Here is a 20232-nt window from a genome sequence, read left to right on the forward strand (position 1 = left end):
GAAAATCATCTAGCATATCAAAGTAAGCTTTTCCTCTCTCTTCCTATTTTAATTTACAAATGAATTAATTGAATCAATTCTTGTAAATTTCTTAACTTTGATTATTGAATTGATTCATATAGTTAGCTTGCTTGATACTAGAAGTTTTAGTAATCATCTTAAATTAAGTTTAAATGATAGGAATTTTGTTAAATTGGGCCAACTATAGGTTATCAAATTAAGAGTGATAACCGAAAGATTTGTTAATGCACGTGACCAAATTGAGGAATTAGAAAACATGGGTACTGAATTGGAAAAATGGGTGTTGGACAAATTTGCTTGCAATTGAAATTTTTTGGAGATTTGAAGCATTAAATAAGAGGAAATACTATAAAATTTCAAGAATTTAGCCTTAGAGTGAAACTAGTCATAATTATTTCTATAGATCGATTAAGGATTATTTTGAGCAAATCAAGGTAATTCAGGATCCAATTGGACATAATTAAATATTTGTAATGCTAGATAATAATAGGTTAGAGAACTAAAAGAATGTAAAATAAATTGTAAGGCTTAAATTATAGACGAATTGATGGTTTGTAAATGGTACATTAGTAAAATAGGTAAAAATGGATTGTTCTGGAAAATATGTTAATTGGAGGACTTAATTGGAATATTAAAGGCTAATGCTGATATTAAAATATAGGGAAAATATTAAAATAAGCAATGGTAAAAACATTTAAGACAAATTGGTAGGAATTATAGGTGAATTGGTTCATCAAAGTGCATCGAATTGCAAGAGTGATAGATTGGTCACTGGAAAATTATCTAACTTCAAATGAAAAAAAATTAATTGTATATAAGAAATTAAAATACAATCCATACATGGTTGGAAATATAATTGAATTAGATTTCTAAGGGTATAAAAAAATTGAAAATCCAATGTGTAAATTAAAAGTTATGATCATATTACTACAAGGTGTACAATATGCCCAAATAGAATCTATTTAGTGTCAACTAGCTAATTAAGCTGGAATTTCTATTGTATTAATTATAATAACTTCCCTATGTTGTGTATAAATTGATAGAGCAAGGAATTGAGAAAGTGAAGCAAGGAACTAAGGGAGGATACACCAAAGATAAGCAAAAAGGGATAGTAATTCAAGGCTAACTTGGAGTATGGTGAGTGTAACTATACTAGTGTTGGGAATTAGGTCCCAACCACCCTTTATTTATATTTCTATGTTGAATTTATTATGAAATTGGTATGTTAATAATGAAATTAGGTCACATTATAACTTAAAATTAAGGTAAAGAAAGAATAATTAAAGGTTATAAGTTATAGAGTGACATATGAAATTAATTGATAAATTGGTTATTGCATGCTAGCATGATTGAATCCAATTGGATGATGAACTATTATATGATACATTGATTGAATTAAATAAAATGACGATCTTTTGCATGCTACCATGATAGAATCAAATATAAGGATAAAATATTATATTCTACCTTGATTGAATTGAATCGAATGTTGAATTATTGCATGCTACCATGATCAAATCAAATTGAGGGATAAACTATTATATTCTACCTTGATTGAATTGAATTGAATGTTGAATTATTTTATGTTACCATGATTGAATCAAGTTGATTGATGATCTATTGCATGTTATCATGATGGAATCAAATTGAATGATGAACATATGTTATCTTGATTGAATTGAATCGAATGGTGAATTATTGCATGCTACCATGATCGAATCAATTTGAATGATAATCTATTGCATGCTACCATGATCAAATCAAGTTGAATGATGATATATTGCATGTTACCATGATCGAATCAAGTTGAATGATGAACTATTACATGTTGCCAAGATCAAACTCGATTGATTTGAAATCTTTAATGAACAAATTGTTGCTTGTTGCTATGAGAAATTTGAAATTTAATGAATAGTAATGGAATGGAATAATCTTTGATGGCTATGTTACAAAAAGAAATAATGATTTCTTGACAAATAAGATTCAATGTCCTTGGTTAATAGTTAGTCCAAGATATAAGGGCATGCCTTAGAGTCTAGGCTAAATTATGTATGGGGGACTACGGTCCAGCACTACAGTATTATTATCTATTGACGGAGGCTACGCTAATTTGTCTTTGGTGATAGTAGGAGGGTTGACCAGCACTACAGTGCAATTAAAATGTATAACGACAGTTGGTTGGAGACTTGATTATCTAGATTGATCTAGAAATCAATGCTTAAATTAATTTTTAAGATTGAATCATAAGAGAGCTTGTATTAATGAATTGTTCAAATAGAATTGTTATAAATATTGAATTGTTTAATTCGAAATGCCATGTAGATTGTGTGTTGCATATATGGTGAATTATACATTGATCGAATAGAAGAAGAATTGAAATGTTTAATTGGTTGATTGTTAAATTAAATGTGTATGATTGTGTACTCTCTCCATGTTCGAAATTGAAGCTAGATCAAGTAGATTGTTTAAATTGAATGCTTTACTATTAGAGTATGTAGTAATTGCATGAAATCAATATATTAGTTGATTGTGGAGAGCATTATATAGTAAAGACTCAGTGAATTTAAGTGTTACCTCACTAAGTACTTAGACTCTTGTTCCTTTCTTTTCCAAACCACAGGTTCTAGAGTAATTGAAGCTCAACCTCCATAGTCAATCAAATCAAAGGAAGATTTCAAGTATGACTTGTTTCGTTATCTTTATACTCCTAGTTGGTGGCTTAGCTTTGAGTATAGCGGTTCAAATCTTGTGCATATGGTGGGTAATTAAGTTGTTTATGAAATGTACCTAAAAACCTAATGAAATAGATTAGTCTATGGAGTTAATGGACTCTAATGTATATAGTTTACTAGTGTGTCATTTGGTATAATCCATTAAGGGCCTCTTTTGTAATGTAATATATAAGTTGGTTATGAGATGACGATGTAGTATGTTAAGTTCATTAGATTTCTCGCTGTGTATATTGTTTGATATTAGTAATCGGCTTAATGAATTGCATATCATAATTAAACAAAACTACATTTGCTAAATTAAGTTTCATGGTTTATCAAATTAAATGGACGAGTAAATTGATCGAGATTTGTAATCTTGTATTTGAAGAATTTTTTTTGCTATTCTATTTGTATTGTGTATGAATGATTCAACGTTCAATGATATCGTTCTTGCTTTCAGTCTAGGTAATGCTCCCAATCCTTGATTTGGGTTGGGGTGTTACAAGTTAAATGGTAATTAGAGCTTTTGGTCGAGTCTATGACTAAATTGAGTCTTATACATCATATAAGATTTCATTGAGCCACCTAGGAGTTGTATTCTTGCCTAACCTAAATTTCACTTCTTGTTCTATCATAGAATGTAAAAAATAAGAATGGCTCGGGATAGTGAAAGTCCCTAGGGGTCCTCAAATGAAGGAGATAGTATAGGGATGGATCAGAATCCTACTCAACAAGCTTAACAACGAGCTCAAGTTCAAATCCTTCCGTAAATTCAATCCAACAAGAATGTCTCCTTAGAATGAAGGAGATGTTCAATCAGCTTATAGTAAATCTGAGACATAATCAACCTGTTACTTCTCTTGTTGTACCTAACAAGGCTCCTATCGACAAGCTGGCCCAAGATCGGATTTATGACTTGAGAATACCACCTGATTTATGACTAAGCAATTGCAACGCTCGGATGAGCATAAACTCAAGTGTGTTGTGGTCTATTAGCAGATGAGGCATTGAGTTAGTGGGAAACAACTACCCTGACTGATCCTGCTAAATCTGTTACTTGGAAGTTCTTTGTAGAAGAGTTCAATAAAGTATATTATTGAATAGTATCTAGTTGAACGCAGGAAGCGTTTCTTATACCTCAAACAAGGTGGCTGACCCACCGAGCAGTATGTGAGAGACTTCTGTAAATATTGCAAGTACGAGTCAGAATTCATTAAGAAGGATAGAGAAATGTCTAATATTTATCGACAGACTAAATGACGAGCTAAGTCCTATATTTATTACCCTAGATATTATTGACTTCCAGAGCTCGGTGAACCTAGTTATAGCTATGGAGGCAAAAATGAAACTTTCTAAGAAACACAAGAGTGGCATTTCCTGGAAATTTTAACGATCGAGGAGTGATGAAAAGCCCCATTGGCAGTCCAAAAAGTCCAGACACAATCGGTAAAATTCGTCCAATCATAATTCTGCTTAGAAGAGAAACTATATTCTGAAGCATCAGTCAGTTTCTAAGTCTGCGGTCCCGATGTTCTCTATGGATAGTATGTGGAATTATGAGAAGGTTGTTTAATATCCTACCTACAAATTTTGCAAAAAAATCATCTCGGTTAATGTAGGACTCAAAAAACTTATGCTACTTGTGTGGAGCCTCGGACCACTACATCCGAGATTATCCGTAAATTCCAAATAAAGTTTTAAACAAAAAATATGCAATTGCAAGTTCTAATCATGCAAATCAAAACATAGTCCCCAACATAGCTCAATCAAGACACCACTGAATAACTTATTAATTAAGCACTAAGTGAGGCTAAAGTAGACATATCAATTCTATTATTAAGGAAAGGAAATGATATCATCTTCTCCATTTCTCTTGATAATCAAATGTGAGAGGGAAAAAAGAGAGAAAATTTAGAGAGGTTATAAGAAGGGGAATCAACCATGCAAGCTTGAATTCAAGCTTGAATTAACTAAGGAAAATCATCTAGCATATCAAAGTAAGCTTTTTCTCTCTCTTTCTATTTGAATTTACAAAGGAATTAATTGAATCAATTCTTGAGAATTCTTAATTTTGATTATTGAATTGATTCATATAGTTAGCTTGCATGACACTAGAAGTTATAGTAATCATGTTAAATTAAGTTTAAATGATAGGAATTTTGTTAAATTGGGCCGAATATGGGTTATCACATTGAGAGTGATAACTAAAAGATTTGTTAATGCACCTGAACAAATTGAGGAAATAGAAAACATGGGTACCGAATTAGAAAAATTGGCATTGGACAAAGTTTCTAGAAATTGATTTTTTTTGGAGATTTGAAGCATTAAATAAGTGGAAATACTATAAAATTTCAAGAATTTGGCCTTAGAGTGAAACTAGTTATAATTGTTGCTATAGATCGACTAAGGACTATTTTGAGCAAATTAAGGTACTTAAGGATCTAATTGGACATAATTAAAGATTTGTAATGCTAGATAAAAATAGGTTAGAGAACTAAAAGAATGTAAAATAAATTGTAAGGCTTAAATTATAGAGGAATTGGTGGTTTGTAAATGGTAAGAATTCTAGGTGAATTAGTTCATCAAAGTGCATCGAATTACAAAAGTGGCAGATTAATCACTGAAATTTTCTAACATAAAATGCAAAACTGTAGTTGTATATAAGAAATTAAATACAATCCATAAATGGTTGGAAAGATAATTGAATTATATTTCTAAGGGTATAAATAAATTGAAAATCCAATGAGTAAATTAAAAGCTACGAACAGATTACTACAAGGTGTACAATCTGCCAAAATAGAATCTATATAGTGTCAACTATCTAATTGAGCTGGAATTTCTATTGTATTAATTCTAATAACTTCCCTATGTTGTGTATAAATTGATAGAACAAGGAACTAAGGAAGTGGCTGAAGGAACTAAGGGAGGATCCACCAAAGATAAGCAAAGAGGGATAGTAATTATGTAATACCCCAAACATAAAGGTAGTGACTAAAATGTAAGATTTTAAAACTTAGTAATTTAATTATGATAAATTGAAAAGTTTGGGGATTTAATTGTAATTTAATTGTGTAGGATTGATTAACAAATATTGAAAGATAGAAGGGCATAATGGTCTTTAGGTAAGGAATGAATTTAAAATTCATTATTGGTGTATTATATACACACATGGAAAAGAAAGAAAGAGTTAAAAGAAGTCTAGAATTCTCTTCATCCTTTCTTTCTCCTCTCCACCATGACTCCAAAGCTAAGGTAAAGAATCTTTAAGTTATGTTATTTCTTGTAACTTTTGATTGGTTTTGATTATTGGGGTATTAGGAAAGCTTGAGAAAACTTAAATAGAAGTAGAAGCTAAAAGATTTATAAGTTATTGGTTATTGAGTGATGAGGGTTTTTAAGGGAATTGATGAGAAATGATTAGTAAATGGATTTTGAAGTTATATTTGACTTGTCATAAGTTAGAATAAGAAGTTTAAGGTGTTGGAAAAGGATTTGGTATATGTGGAATAATTGGTATGATTTTTGGTTCCAAGTGTTCTAGTGAGATTTTGGATGTTTAGGAGGGTTAAAGTGATATAAGTTGGTTTTGATAAGTGTAGTTGAGTTTAAAGTTGTGAAAGGAGATAAAAATGAAAAATTTAAGTGAGTTTTGGTAAATTTTTGAGTTGAAATGGGTTATTTCTAGCCAAGGGTATTGGTATTGGATGAACAATACCGATACTTCAAAGCAAAAATAGGCGAAATCTGTGTTGGAGTATCGATACTAGAAGAATAGTATCGATACTATCAGGTGAAATTGTATGAATCAGTAGAATAGTATCGATACCAAAGGAGTAGCATCGATACTGAGGATATCAATACTAATGGACAAGTATTAGTACCATTTTTAGAGATGAGTTCCAGAATGTAAATCGGGTATCGATACTGAAGTATAATACTGATACCATAGTGAGGAAGTATCGGTACTGGGCATATAGTATCACTACTATTCAACTTAAAATTTTGAATGAAGTGTTTCATTTAGCTTAAGTTATTAATGATTGATTAATAGTAATATGAATCTTTATATTCATCTCGATCGTATTATTGTGTAGATATTAATCGAAGGCAAGTTTCTGACGATTCGATGTTATAAGATATCGACCAAGAGTGAAAAGGATTTTGCTTTGACTAAGTGAGACAAAAAGGTGAGTGTATACTACTATAATATATTATTTTATGGAAAGAAGACTTGCGATGAGTCTATTTCTGATGTTTTGAATAAAACAATTTTTTAAAGTTTATTAAATGATATGATTACATGTTTACATGAATACAAGCATAGTTTTGATTTTGTTACTACGCGTATATGCATTGTTTATATTTTACACTATGTGTTATTAAATCTATGTGATTATATGAATATGAGATAAATGCTATGGAAATGTATAAATGGTAAAGCTCAAAAGTATGTAATATGATAGCTAAAGGTGTAATCTGCATGCCAAGAGTCAAAGGTATAATCGAGATAATTCTATGTGGTCTTTCGGGCAAATTCTATGCGGTCCTTTGGGACATTTCTACGTGGCACTTTGGTGCAATTTTACGCGGTACTTCGGTGCAATTCTATGTGACAATTTTGACTGCAACTCAGTGCAAAACCTTAATGCACTCACATACCTTGAGTTCTCAATGATGTACCATGGGCTTTTAAAAGAAATAACATGAATGAATAGTGCATGATAATATATGTTTTTGTTAATGAAATGTACTATAGTTTCTTTATTCCAAGATTTTTTTTTATAAAAGCTAAAAATAAGAGTAAATGTTTTATTTATGCATTTTATGTCTCAATAAGTCAAAGACTTAGCGTGTGAGTGTTTCACACGTAGGTTCAAAGAAGCCAGGAGAACAAAGATAGGACAAGTCATGACAACATATCTCTACAGAAGATCATATCAGAAATGATTTAAACATTATGTTCTTTTATAACATTGAATTTTGTTGGCATGTAATTAAATGTTTAAATCGTATATGTTCTGATAAGTTTTTGTAAACATACTTGATTTTATTTATGTAAATTATTAAGTATTTATTTTCAAAGTGAGTTTCATTTTTTTATATTTACTTTCATGAAAGGTTTTCACCATCTAAAATAAAAATAAAAGTTTTAAATTTTCAACTACTTTGTAAAAGTAAATGATTTTAAAAGTCAATGTGACACCTCGGATTTGCATACAGGTCAGATACGGGTTGGGGGTGTTACAAATTCAAGGCTAACTTGGAGTATAGTGAGTCTAACTATACTAGGGTTGAGAATTAGGTCCCAACTACCATCTATTTCTATTTCTATGTTGAAATTCTTATGAAATTAGTATGTTAATATTGAAATTAAGTCATATTGGAACTTAAAATTAAGGGAAAGAACGAATAATTAAAGGTTATAAGTTATTGAGTGTCATATGAAATTAATTGATAAATTGGTTATTGCATGCTAGCATGATTGAATCAATTGGATGATGAACTATTATATGATGCCTTGATTGAATTGAATTGAATGATTATCTATTTCATGCTACCATGATCAAAACAAATCGAAGGATAAAATATTATATGCTACCTTGATTGAATTGAACTGAATGTTGAATTATTGCACGATACCATGATCGAATCAAATTGAAAGATAAACTATTATATGCTACCTTGATTGAATTGAATTGAATGTTGAATTATTTCACGTTACCATGATCGAATCAAGTTAAATGATGATCTATTGCATGCTACCATGATCGAATCGAATTGAATGATGAACTATTATATGATGTCTTGATTTAATTGAATCAAATGGTGAATTATTATATGTTGTCTTGTTGTATTGCGCAAAGTTCGTGCAATCCATTATGTTATAATGAATCATCAGAGCAATGGGCAAAGCATACGTCAACCTTTTATCTAATAAATGTATTCTTTTAAGAAGCCGGGGTTTGTTGCACCTTTTATCTCTATAATTACTATGGTTATTCGAGTAGAAAATTCCATTAAACAAACTATAACTGACTTAATGAGCCATTCGCAGTTTCACAAACTGAATTATTTCATACTTACAAATTCATGCCTTAATCTTTGAGACACGCATATGACTATTGGTAGGATTAAACAGGTAGCATTCCTTCGATACGTTGGGCACCATATAGTCCTTAACCCAATGCCTTGGAAAAGGATGAGGCCATAACATGATACGAGCATCGTTCATGTCGAGGGACCAAAATGCGTAGGCATCAAACGATGGGACCGAGAGACCCTATGCTAATAAAATGATCCATATATAAAAGAATGATTGAGCACCGATGCATCAACGTGGTTGATTATTCACAAAATGCATACACGGGACACCTGGCATGACCTAAGTCCACCACGTAGACACAAGTTCATATGATAGAAGATAGATAGAAAGACATATGAAATTCCATCGATTTAGATACGCAACACAGGATCCCAATAGTACCCATTGGGTTCGAAGACCGCAATGGGAGATATTGAAGAGGAGTGATGCTCGATAGTTTAATGCATGTAGCAAGGATCCTACAGACACACACAACCATATAATCACTCATATGCCCATCGCGGAAGAGTAGTAGCATCCACGTCCACAACATACACGACCAATGACTTGGTCGAGGAGCGGAGGAAATAATGATCGAGGGCAAACCACATCCGCTTAGAATGAAAACTAACAAAGGCGAGTATACCCGCCAATTTCGCATCACAAAGGCAACAAAAAGCGACAAGATGTTTTGGGTTAAATATTTTAGGGCCTTTTTGCTAAGCATTTTTTGTGGCCTTTTTTAGTTTATAGGGAAGAGTTGGCTTTTTTTTGGGGTGGAGAAGATTTGTGTGTGTGTATTGAAGGGAGTTCCTTGAGTTTGAGTGGAGGGGAAGGATGCCCTGCTGCTTTAGTGTAACATTCCAAATATCGGGTAGTGACTAAAGTGTAAGATTTTAAAATTTCATGACTAATTTTGAAAAATTAAAAAGTTCAGGGAGTTAATTTGAAATTTATTGGTGTAGGTTGATTAATAAAGATTGAAATATAGAAGGATAAAAAGGTCTTTTAACAAGTGATAAATTTAAAATTCATTAAGAGTGTATTATATACACGTGGAGGATGAGAGAAAATGAAAGAAAACCTGGAGACTTGGTTCAACTCTTTTCTTCTTCTCTTCCCGTGACTCCATTGGTAAGGTAAGTTGCTCTCACGTTGATTGTTCCTTTCATTTTTAAGTTGGTTATGATTCTTGGAGTGTTAGGAATGCTTGAGAAAACCTAAAGAGAAATAGAAACTAAAAGAATTTCAAGTTATGGGTGATTAAGTAAAAGGGGTTTTTGAGTGAATTGATGAGAAAGGGTTATTAAATGGATTTTGAAGTCATATTTGACTTGTCATATGTTGGAATAAAAAATTTAAAGTGTTAGAAATGGATTTGGGGCGTGTTGATAAATTGGTATGATTTTTAGTTTTAAGCGATTATGTGTAAGCTTGGATATCTAAGTGTGTTAAAGTGATATAAGTTAGTTTTAATAAGTGTATTTGAGTTTAAAGGTGTGAAAGGAGTTAAAAGAGTGGGATTTAAGTAAGTTTTGGTTAATTTTCGAATTAAAGAAGGAAAATTCTAGGCAAGGGAATTGGTACTGGATGAACAGTATCGATACCTAAAAGCTAAAATAGACAATATCTGGATTTGGGTATCGATATTGGAAGAACATTATTGATACCTTAAGGTGAAATTGTACGAATCAGTAATATAGTATCGATACTAAAGGAACAACATCAATACCAAGGGTATCGATACTAATGTATAAGTATCAGTATCATTTTTAGAGATGAAATTCTAGAATCTAGAATGGGTATTGATACTGAAGTATTGTATCGATACCATAGTGAGGAAGTATCGGTACTGAGCCTAGGGTACCGATACTATTCATATTGAAATTGTGAATTAAGTACTTAGTCTAACTTATGTTATTAAGGATTGATTAATAGTAATATGAACCCCCGACATTCATTCCAATCGTATTATTGTGTAGTTATTGAACTAAGGCAAGTTCAGGATGATTCAAAGATATAAGGTCAATCAAGAGTGCTAAGTGTTTTGCTTGACTAAGTGAGGCTAAGGTGAGTGCATACTAGTATAATTTATGGTTATATGGGAAATAAGACTTGCGATGAGTCTATTTCCAATGTTTTAATTTTATGATTTCATGAATACTAGTATGTTGTTGATATGGTTTCTATGTGTTCATGAATACAAGCATATGTCTACGTGTTATATGCACTGTTCTACCGGATCTATGTGTTACATTCCATCCTGTGTGTGTTACATGATCTATGTGATTATATGTATATATGATATAAGCTATGTGAAATGGTATAAATTAAAATTTTCAAAAGTATATGATACAAGAGAAAAAGGTATAATTGGCATGCCAAGAGTTGAGGGTTCTACGTGGTCATTCGGGACAATTCTATGTGGTCATTCGAGACATTTCTACATGGTCCTTCAGGACAATACTATGTGGTCCTTCGGGAAATTTCTATGTGACACTTCAATGCATATTCTACGTGGAACTTCGGTGTAATTTATACAAGTTGTGGTGACAGCATTAGTGCACAACCTCAATGCACTCACATACCTTAAGTTCTCAATGATGTACTATGAGCTATTAAAGAAAAGATATAAACGAACAGTGCATGATGATAATGATGATATATATATATATATATATATATATATGCATGAATGCTTTTATTCTATGGTATGTTCTATGGTTTCTTTATTATATGATTTTATGAAAAGCTCAGAATATGACTAAGTGTTTAAGGTTTTATTATGCACTTTATATGCCTCACTAAGTCCACGACTTAGCGTGTGAGTGTTTCACACATAGGTACAAAGAAGCAGGAATAACAAAGCTAGGATCAATTAAGACAACATAACTCTACAAGAAGATCAGATCAGAAGTAATTTACACAGTTTGTTATTTTGTTGTACTAAATGTGTTGCCATGTAATTAAAGGTTTGAATTACATATGCTCTAATCATTTTTGTAAACATACACTTTTATATTTATGTGAGTTATTTAGTTTCTATTTTCAAAAATAAGTTGAATTCTCTTTATTTTTTTTATCAAAGGTCCCACCATTTTTATACAAAGGAATGTTTAAATTTTCAACTATCTTTTAAAAGTAGATGTTTTGAAAAGTTAATGTGACACCTCGGATTCGTATCCGGGTCGGATACGGGTTGGGTGTTACATTTAATGGTATCAAAGCTAAGGTTTAGTCGATTCTAGGCATAAACTGAATTCAAATGTGTTTTAAAAAGTATACATGCCAACAAAAAGTGAAAAATTAATGATATGATAAGTAATGAGTATGTTGTCTGACTAATAGAGTTAAATGGTTATGTTTTATTAGATGTCTGACCACGAGAGCTCCCGAAGTGAAGAGGGAGATGATAAATGTGAAGGTAGTAGCAATTCACCTACCTTGGCCAAGCAAGGTGAAAAACATGAACCTCAAGGAGTGCATGTACAAGATCAAGAAGTGTTTTTCATGACATTGGACGTTATTCTGATGCGTTTCCAACCGCCTGCTCCCTCAACCGACGCATGATTTGGAATTGGCTGCAATAGTGTTTGCTTTGAAGATATGGCATCACTAATTATATGTTGAGCGTTGTTACCTTTATACGAATCACAAGAGCTTAAAGTACCTAATGATTCATAAAGAATTAAATCTAGGACAGTGAAGGTGGATTGAGCTTCTCAATGAATATGATGTAGTCATTGATTTTCATCCCAGGAAAGTAAATGTGGTAGCTGATGCCCTGAGTAGAAAAACATTCTTAGCTTTGTGAGCTTTAGATGCGAGATTTTCAATAAGTGGGGATGGTGCATTATTTGCAGAATTAAAGCTTAAGCCAACGTTGATGAATCGAATCAAAGACTTGCAAAGTAAAGATTAAAAATGTTTGAAAAGAATGGAGCAAGTGGAAAATGAAGGAATTAAGTATTTTTACGTTAAGTCTGATGGTAATCTGTATTATCAAGGGAGACTTGTTATTCCGGATGATGAAGAGTTGAAGAATGATTTGTTGTCAGAAGCTCATTGTAGTCCGTTAACTATGCACCCATATGGAAAAATGTATATAGATCTCAAAAGTCGTTATTGGTAGTCAGGAATGAAAAGAAATATCACTGAATTTGTGTCCAAGTGTTTGACGTGCTGAGCATCAAGTTCCTTCAGGATTGTTACAACCAATCTCCATTCCTCAGTAGAAATGATAGAATCTTACGATGGATTTTGTAACAGGGTTACCTTTGACTCCAAATAAAAGAGATTCAATATGGGTGATAGTTGACCGATTTACCAAGTCAGCACATTTCATTCCCGTTTGAGTTGATTTCTCCATGGATAAATATGTTGAATTATACATTAAAGAGATTGTTTGATTGCATGGTATGCCTGTTTCGATAGTTTCTGACCGAGATCCATGATTCACATCGAGATTTTGGTAGACTTTGCATGGAGCCTTAGGAGCTCAATTGAACTTTTAGTACATCTTTTCATCCTCAGATAGATAGACAGTCTAAGAGAACCATTCAAATTTTGGAAGATATGTTAAGAGCATATGTTATCTAGTTCAGAGGATCTTAGGAAAAAGTATTTACCTCTTGTTGAATTTTCTTATAACAAAAGCTACCAGTCAAGCATTAAAATTGATCCATATGAAGCTTTATATGGGAGGACATTTCATACGCAACTAAATTGATATGAGCTCAAGGATCAGGACGTTCATGGTCCTGACCTGATCATAGAGGTAGAAGAGAAATTTCAAGTAATTTAACATAATCTCAAAATGGATGCCGATAAACAAAATTCGTATGCTGATCTAAAGAGAAAAGAGATTGAGTTTGATGTTGGAGATAAAGTATTCCTGAAAGTATCTCCGTGGAAGAAAGTATTACGTTTTGGCCAGAAATGAAAACTTAGTCTCATATTTATTGGACCATATAAAATTGTTAAGAGAGTGGGACCAATGGCATATCAGTTAGCTTTACCACTAGAATTAGAAAAGATTTATAATGTTTTGCATGTTTTCATGCTTCAAAAATATCGATCTGATCCTTCTCATATCATTGCGTTGGAAGAAATAGAAGTTCAACTTGGCTTTACCTATGAGGAAGAACCGATGCAGATTTTGGCATATGAAGTTAAACAGTTAAGGAATAAGATGATTCCATTAGTCAAAGTTTTGTAGAGGAATCACAAAGTAGAAGAAGCAACATGGGAATGGAGGATGACATGCATAGATAATTTCTCCATCTCTTTATGCAGTGAAAATTCATGGATGACTTTTCTTAAAGGCAAGATTTGTAACATCCCAAATACCGGGATAGTAACTAAAGTGTAAGATTTTAAAACTTCGTGAGTAATTTTGAAAAATTGAAGAGTTCATGGAGTTAATTTGAAATTTATTAGTGTAGGTTGATTACCAAAGATTAAAATATGGAAGGGTAAAATGGTCTTTCATCAAGTAATGAATTTAAAATTCATTAAGAGTGTATTATATACATATGGAGGATGAGAGAAAATGAAAGAAAAATCTAGAGACTTGGTTCAGCTCTTTTCTTCTTCTCTTACTATAACTCCATTGTTAAGGTGAGTTAGTCTCAAGTTGATTGTTCCTTTCATTTTTAAGTTGGTTATGATTATTGGAGTGTTAGGAAAGCTTGAGAAAGCCAAAAGAGAAGTAGAAACTAAAAGAATTTCAAGTTATGGGTGACTAAGTAAAAGGAATTTTTAAGTGAATTGATGAGAAAAAGGTTATTAAATGGATTTTGAAGTCATGTTTGACTTGTCATATGTTGGAATAAGAAATCTAAAGTGTTAGAAATATATTTGGGGCATGTTGATAAATTGGTATGATTTTTAGTTTTAAATGATTATGTGGGAGTTTGGACGTCTAAGTGTGTTAAAGTGATATATGTTAGTTTTAATAAGTGTATTTGAGTTTAAAGGTGTGAAAGGAGTTAAAAGAGTGGGATTTAAGTAAGTTTTGGTTAATTTTTGAATTAAAAAAGGTAAATTTTGGGCAAGGGTATCGGTAATGGATGAACAATACCGATACTTCAAAGCTAAAATAGATGATATCTGGGTTTGGGTATCGATACTGGAAGAATAATATCGATATCATAAGGTGAAAGTGTACGAATCAGTAGTATAATATTGATACTAAAGGAATAACATCGATACGAAGGGTATCAATACTAATGTATAAGTATCGATACCATTTTTAGAGATGAAATTCCAGAATCTAGAATGGGTATCGATACTGAAGTATAGTATTGGTACTAGGCCTAGGGTATCGATACTATTCATATTGAAATTGTGAATTAAGTGCTTAGTCTAGCTTATGTTATTAAGGATTGATTAATAGCAATATAAACCCCGACATTCATTCCAATCATATTATTGTGTAGATATTGAACGAAGGCAAGTTCAGGACGATTCAAAGATATAAGGTCAATCAAGAGTAGTAAGTGTTTTGCTTGACTAAGTATGACGAAGGTGAATGCGTACCCCTTGATGTCTTATCTCACTCCTATCCTGTAGGTCGTTTCCATCAAAGGACTTGGTATTGGGTGACAAATGTCTCGGCAAGTAACACATAACATATAGAGCACTCGGACTAGACCAAGGCTACAAGAGGCTGTCGAGTTTAGCCAAAATGGAAAGACAATGATCAAGGCACAAGTGAGTGTTAAACCACTTTGGGTTAATACATAACATAAAATAGGGAAAGAGGTTCATGAGTATCAAGCGCATGAACTATTCACGAGTATCAAGCGCACGAACTATTCACACGATCACGTCCTTCCAGCAACCATGTCTGACTAGCCCAACCGGTGATGGGGGGCTAACTTGTGCTAGTGCGAGGTGCTGTCTTGCCCCCGAGGGATACCGAGACCCATACCCCTGGGGGTGGGAGGGGGTGCCAGGCAACTACCCATAAAGAGCTAAAAAACTTAGGTAAAATACTATCAGTAGACATTGAAATGTCTAAAACGAGGACACTTCCTCCATCGCCCTTCTTGTGGCAACCCAATGGCCTATTTCATGTGCATGACATGCAGTGTTCCCACATCCAAGTGCATACCCACTCCTTTCCTATGGGGGTCTTCATGACGTGCAATGAATGAACACCCCGAAGAGTCTCGTGGTACGATATCTGAAATGGGGAAACTTTTGTCTATACACCTCAGGTGTCGAGGCAGTAGGACCCTATGAGGCTAACACTCCCCATGGAGTCCATAGAGGCTACCTATTTTCTACCCACGAGAAGGCCTTGAATGAGCCGATGAGACTTGATCCCACTTTTGAGATAACCCTATTGCGTGGATCTAAACCAACTATGTGAACCCACAAGTAATGTTCGTTATTTTTATTGTTCATCGAGACCATGTATTAAAGTCACGGTATGGCATTAGCGCTTTCAGAATTCCCCATTTCTATGGGGAGGGGAGGGATGTAATAGGGGATGGTCATTTTCCATCATTGTGCCTTATCTCGGTTGGTGACCGCAATTAATGTCCGTTGTTTCCACTCTTCATCGAGGCATCCATCAATTCTTCAATCGAGACACTAGTTCTTTTCGAATTCTCCATTTCCACAGGGGAGGAGAGGGTTATTTTTTATTGTTTAGGATTTATCGGATCTTCGATTGTTCCTCACCGGAGTATCGTCAAAGAGCTGTCAAAGCACAACCGGGAACCTTACCAGTGGTGGGGGCTTCGATGGTCGGTATGGAGTTGTGGGTAGCATTGAGTCATATTATCGTTGTAACCTAGGGAACCCTATCGGGGCCTCAAGAATCATCCCCCTAAAGAACTAAAATACTTAGGCAAAATGCTACCAATAGACATTGTAATGTTTGAAATGCATATACTTCCTTTTGAACGCACCTAGGAGCCATGCACTTCACCCGATGCTATGTGAGGCTCCCACACCCAACGCTTGATTTTTTGCGTCGCTCTCACACTAATGGCCTGGGTTTACTGATATGGTTGAGGAACCCATCTAGGGTTGCCCATGGTGATCGAGACATCTAACTTGGATAGCAGATGGTGGTGAGACACCCGCCTGCTCCTGTCGATAGTGATGAAGGCCACCCGACTGGGATTGCTTATGGTGACCGAGACTCATAATGGTGATCGACTCTCCCCCACCAAAGGGCGTGCTTGCTGCCTAATGTTGTGCAAGTCTCTAGAACCCATGTGAGTGCTTCCTGCCCGATGTTGTGCGAGCCTACCTCACCAACATGCTTAGAACCATCGATGGAGTTTTCTTCAAGTACCGTGATAACAAATTTCTAAGTCATGGAACTTGTAGATGACAGAAGATTAAACTAGACGTTGTATTGGATTAGAAGCCTCGTGCCTTGGGAACGATGGAGGGTCCTCGTTCCCTCTCATCAAACCTCTAGATTTATCGGACTAAAAAATGAAGATATTAATGATGGGGGAGGGACGAATTGGAGCGACAAAGGGTCGAATCTTAGTGGATCATGGTAGTAAGGCTACTATGTCACTTACAATATCTCGTCGCCTATTTAAGTCATCTGCAAAGGATTCTACCTGTCGCTTGGTGGAAATTATATTCCAAGGAGGCACGCATGACTTGTCTGACATGCGTGCTGCACTCACGATACGTGCCCTTGGGGGTTGAGGCCTCTATTACAGGTCAAAAATTGGGTGACAAACGTATAAGTCCCTTCTAGCCTGGATTCTTACTTAAAGGAGTTTAGTCATAATCCAGTACACGATAGCTTTGCGCCACTGGCTTTTCAATCATTCGCAATGACCAATTATGTGAATCAACGATTCCTCTTGTACTAGGTTGATTTACTATTGCAACGCGATAATCAGTAGGGTAAAACTAACTTGTCTCACGACAGTCTAAACCCAGCTCACGTTCCCTATTAGTGGGTGAAAAATCGAACACTTGGTGAATGCTGCTTCACAATGATAGGAAGAGCCGACATCAAAGGATCAAAAAGCAACATCGTTATGAAGGCTTGGCTACCACAAGCCAGTTATCCATGTGGTAACTTTTTTGAAACCTTTAGCTTCAAATTCAGAAGGTTTAAATGATCATTAGGCCAAGCTTTCACGGTTCGTATTCGTACTGGAAATTAGAATCAAATGAACTTTTACCCTTTTGTTCCACACGAGATTTCTTTCCTCATTGAGCTCATCTTAGTACACATGCGTTATCTTTTCATAGATGTGTTGCCCAAGCCAAACTCCCCACCTGTAAAATTCTTCTACCCGAATTGACTAACCAAAGCTGGCCTTGGGTCCAAAAAGAGGGGTGGTTGTGCCCCGCTTCCAATTCATAGAATAAGTAAAATAACGTTAAAAGTAGTGGTATTTCAATTTCTCCCGAGAGCTCCCACATATCCTACACCTCTTAAGTCATTTCAAAAAGTCGGACTAGAGTCAAGCTCAATAGGGTTTCTTTTCCCGTTGATTCTGCCTAGCCTGTTCTCTTGGCTGTGGTTTCGCTGGATAGTAGACAGTGACAGTGGGAATATCATTAATCCATCTATGAATGTCACTAATTAAATGAAAAGTCATTTCGCTACCTTAAGAAAGTCATAGTTACTCCCTCCGTTTACCCGTACTTTGTTGAATTTCTTCAGTTTGACATTCAAAGCACTGCACATAAATCACATTGTGTGAGCATCCACAGGGACCATCGTAATACTTTGTTTTAATTAAAAAATCGAATTCCCTTATCCGTACCAATTCTAAGTCGACTGTTCGTCGTCTGGGGAAGGCCCCTGAATGAGCTATTCCCAGTCTGTCCCCCAGTAGGTACGCGGAAACCTGCTCTTGAAATGGGAGTAGCTCGAGCAGTACATTGGTAGCCGACGGGTTTAGGGCTAGGACCCCACGCCTAGCCCTCAAAGTCAATCATTTTCCTGAGGTTACATATCCATTTTTCAGACTTCCCTTTCCTACTTTGATCCATCGACCAGAGGTTTTTCACCTTGGAAACCTGATACGGATATGAGTATGACTGGGCGTCGATGGCACTCGATCCTCTAAAATTTTAAGCTTCGCCAAGGGCGCACCAGACACCACGTGACGTCGGTGCTCTTCCGACCACTGGACTCTACCTCCGACTGAGTTGTTTCCTAGGTGGGTAGGTTGTTAAATAGAAAATATAACTCTTCTCGAGGCCGCCACTGATGTCTCCAGACTTTCTTAATGTTGCCGTCAACCGCTGTGTCCCAGTTTAAGAATTTTAAACTTATTCATTTTCAAAGATTGCACAAAATGCACTATTAGACGAGCTTCCCCCATATCTTAGGATCGACTAACCCATGTGCAATTGTCATTCACATAGAACCTTTCATCTCTTCAACCTTCAAAGTTCTCATTTGAAAATTTGCTCATACCACCAAGATCTCCACCGATGGCCGCTCCGCCCGAGCTCACACCCTAGGTTTTACAGTGATAGTTGCACCCTCCTACTCATCTGGGACGGCCCTTGCCCCGACGGCCGAGTATAGGGCATGCACTTAAGTGCCATCCATTGTTTGGACTAGTTGATTCCGCAGCAGAGTTGTTACACACTTTTTAGTGAATTTCGACTTCCACGACCACCGTCCAACTGTCTTAACCAACCAACACCCTTTATGGGTTCTAGGTTAGTGCGTCATTGGTCACCTTAACCCGACTTTTGGTTCATCCCTTATCGTCAGTTCTGCATACCTAAAATGTCCCACTTGAAGCTCTCAATTCCGTTGCACGACTCAACGAAACAATCTATCGTAAATAACATAAAACTTTTGTATAAATATACACAAATAAAATTTTAGAATAAATATAAATAATAAAATAAATAATTATTTCAAAGAAAATTAAGATGAACACTTACTCATCCTCAATAATCTGCAACTACTCTAAAGCAAAAATAGGAAAAATGATGGCTCCAAAAGAATGAGTTAGGCAAAAAAAAAAAAAAAGAAGAAGAAGGTAAACTACACGTTACTTAAATTATTGATTTCATTTCATTTTGGTATTCAAATTTTATTATTTTTAAAATTATACTTAATATTTATTTTAAATTTCAATTTGATATCTCATTGTTAAAAACTTAAAAGTTGTGTTGATGTGTCACAATAAAGCAATGATATGTCATCATTAAAAACATAAAAATATCACATCAATAATTCTTTTAATTTTTAACAGTGTGGTACTAAACTTAAATTTAAACTAAATATTAATTTTGATTTTAAAAAAAACTAAAGTTTAAATACCAAAACAAAATAAAATAATAGTTTAGGTACTAAATATTTTACCCTGAAAAATAAAAGTGTCCTACAAACATAATTCGAAAGGGAAAATTGAAACACTTTTAGGAGTTTTAGATAAAAAAAAGTAGAATCCA

Source organism: Hibiscus syriacus, unplaced genomic scaffold, assembly GCF_006381635.1.
Source record: "Hibiscus syriacus cultivar Baekdansim isolate YM2019G1 unplaced genomic scaffold, ASM638163v2 tig00111463_pilon, whole genome shotgun sequence".
Taxonomy (NCBI): Eukaryota; Viridiplantae; Streptophyta; class Magnoliopsida; order Malvales; family Malvaceae; genus Hibiscus; species Hibiscus syriacus.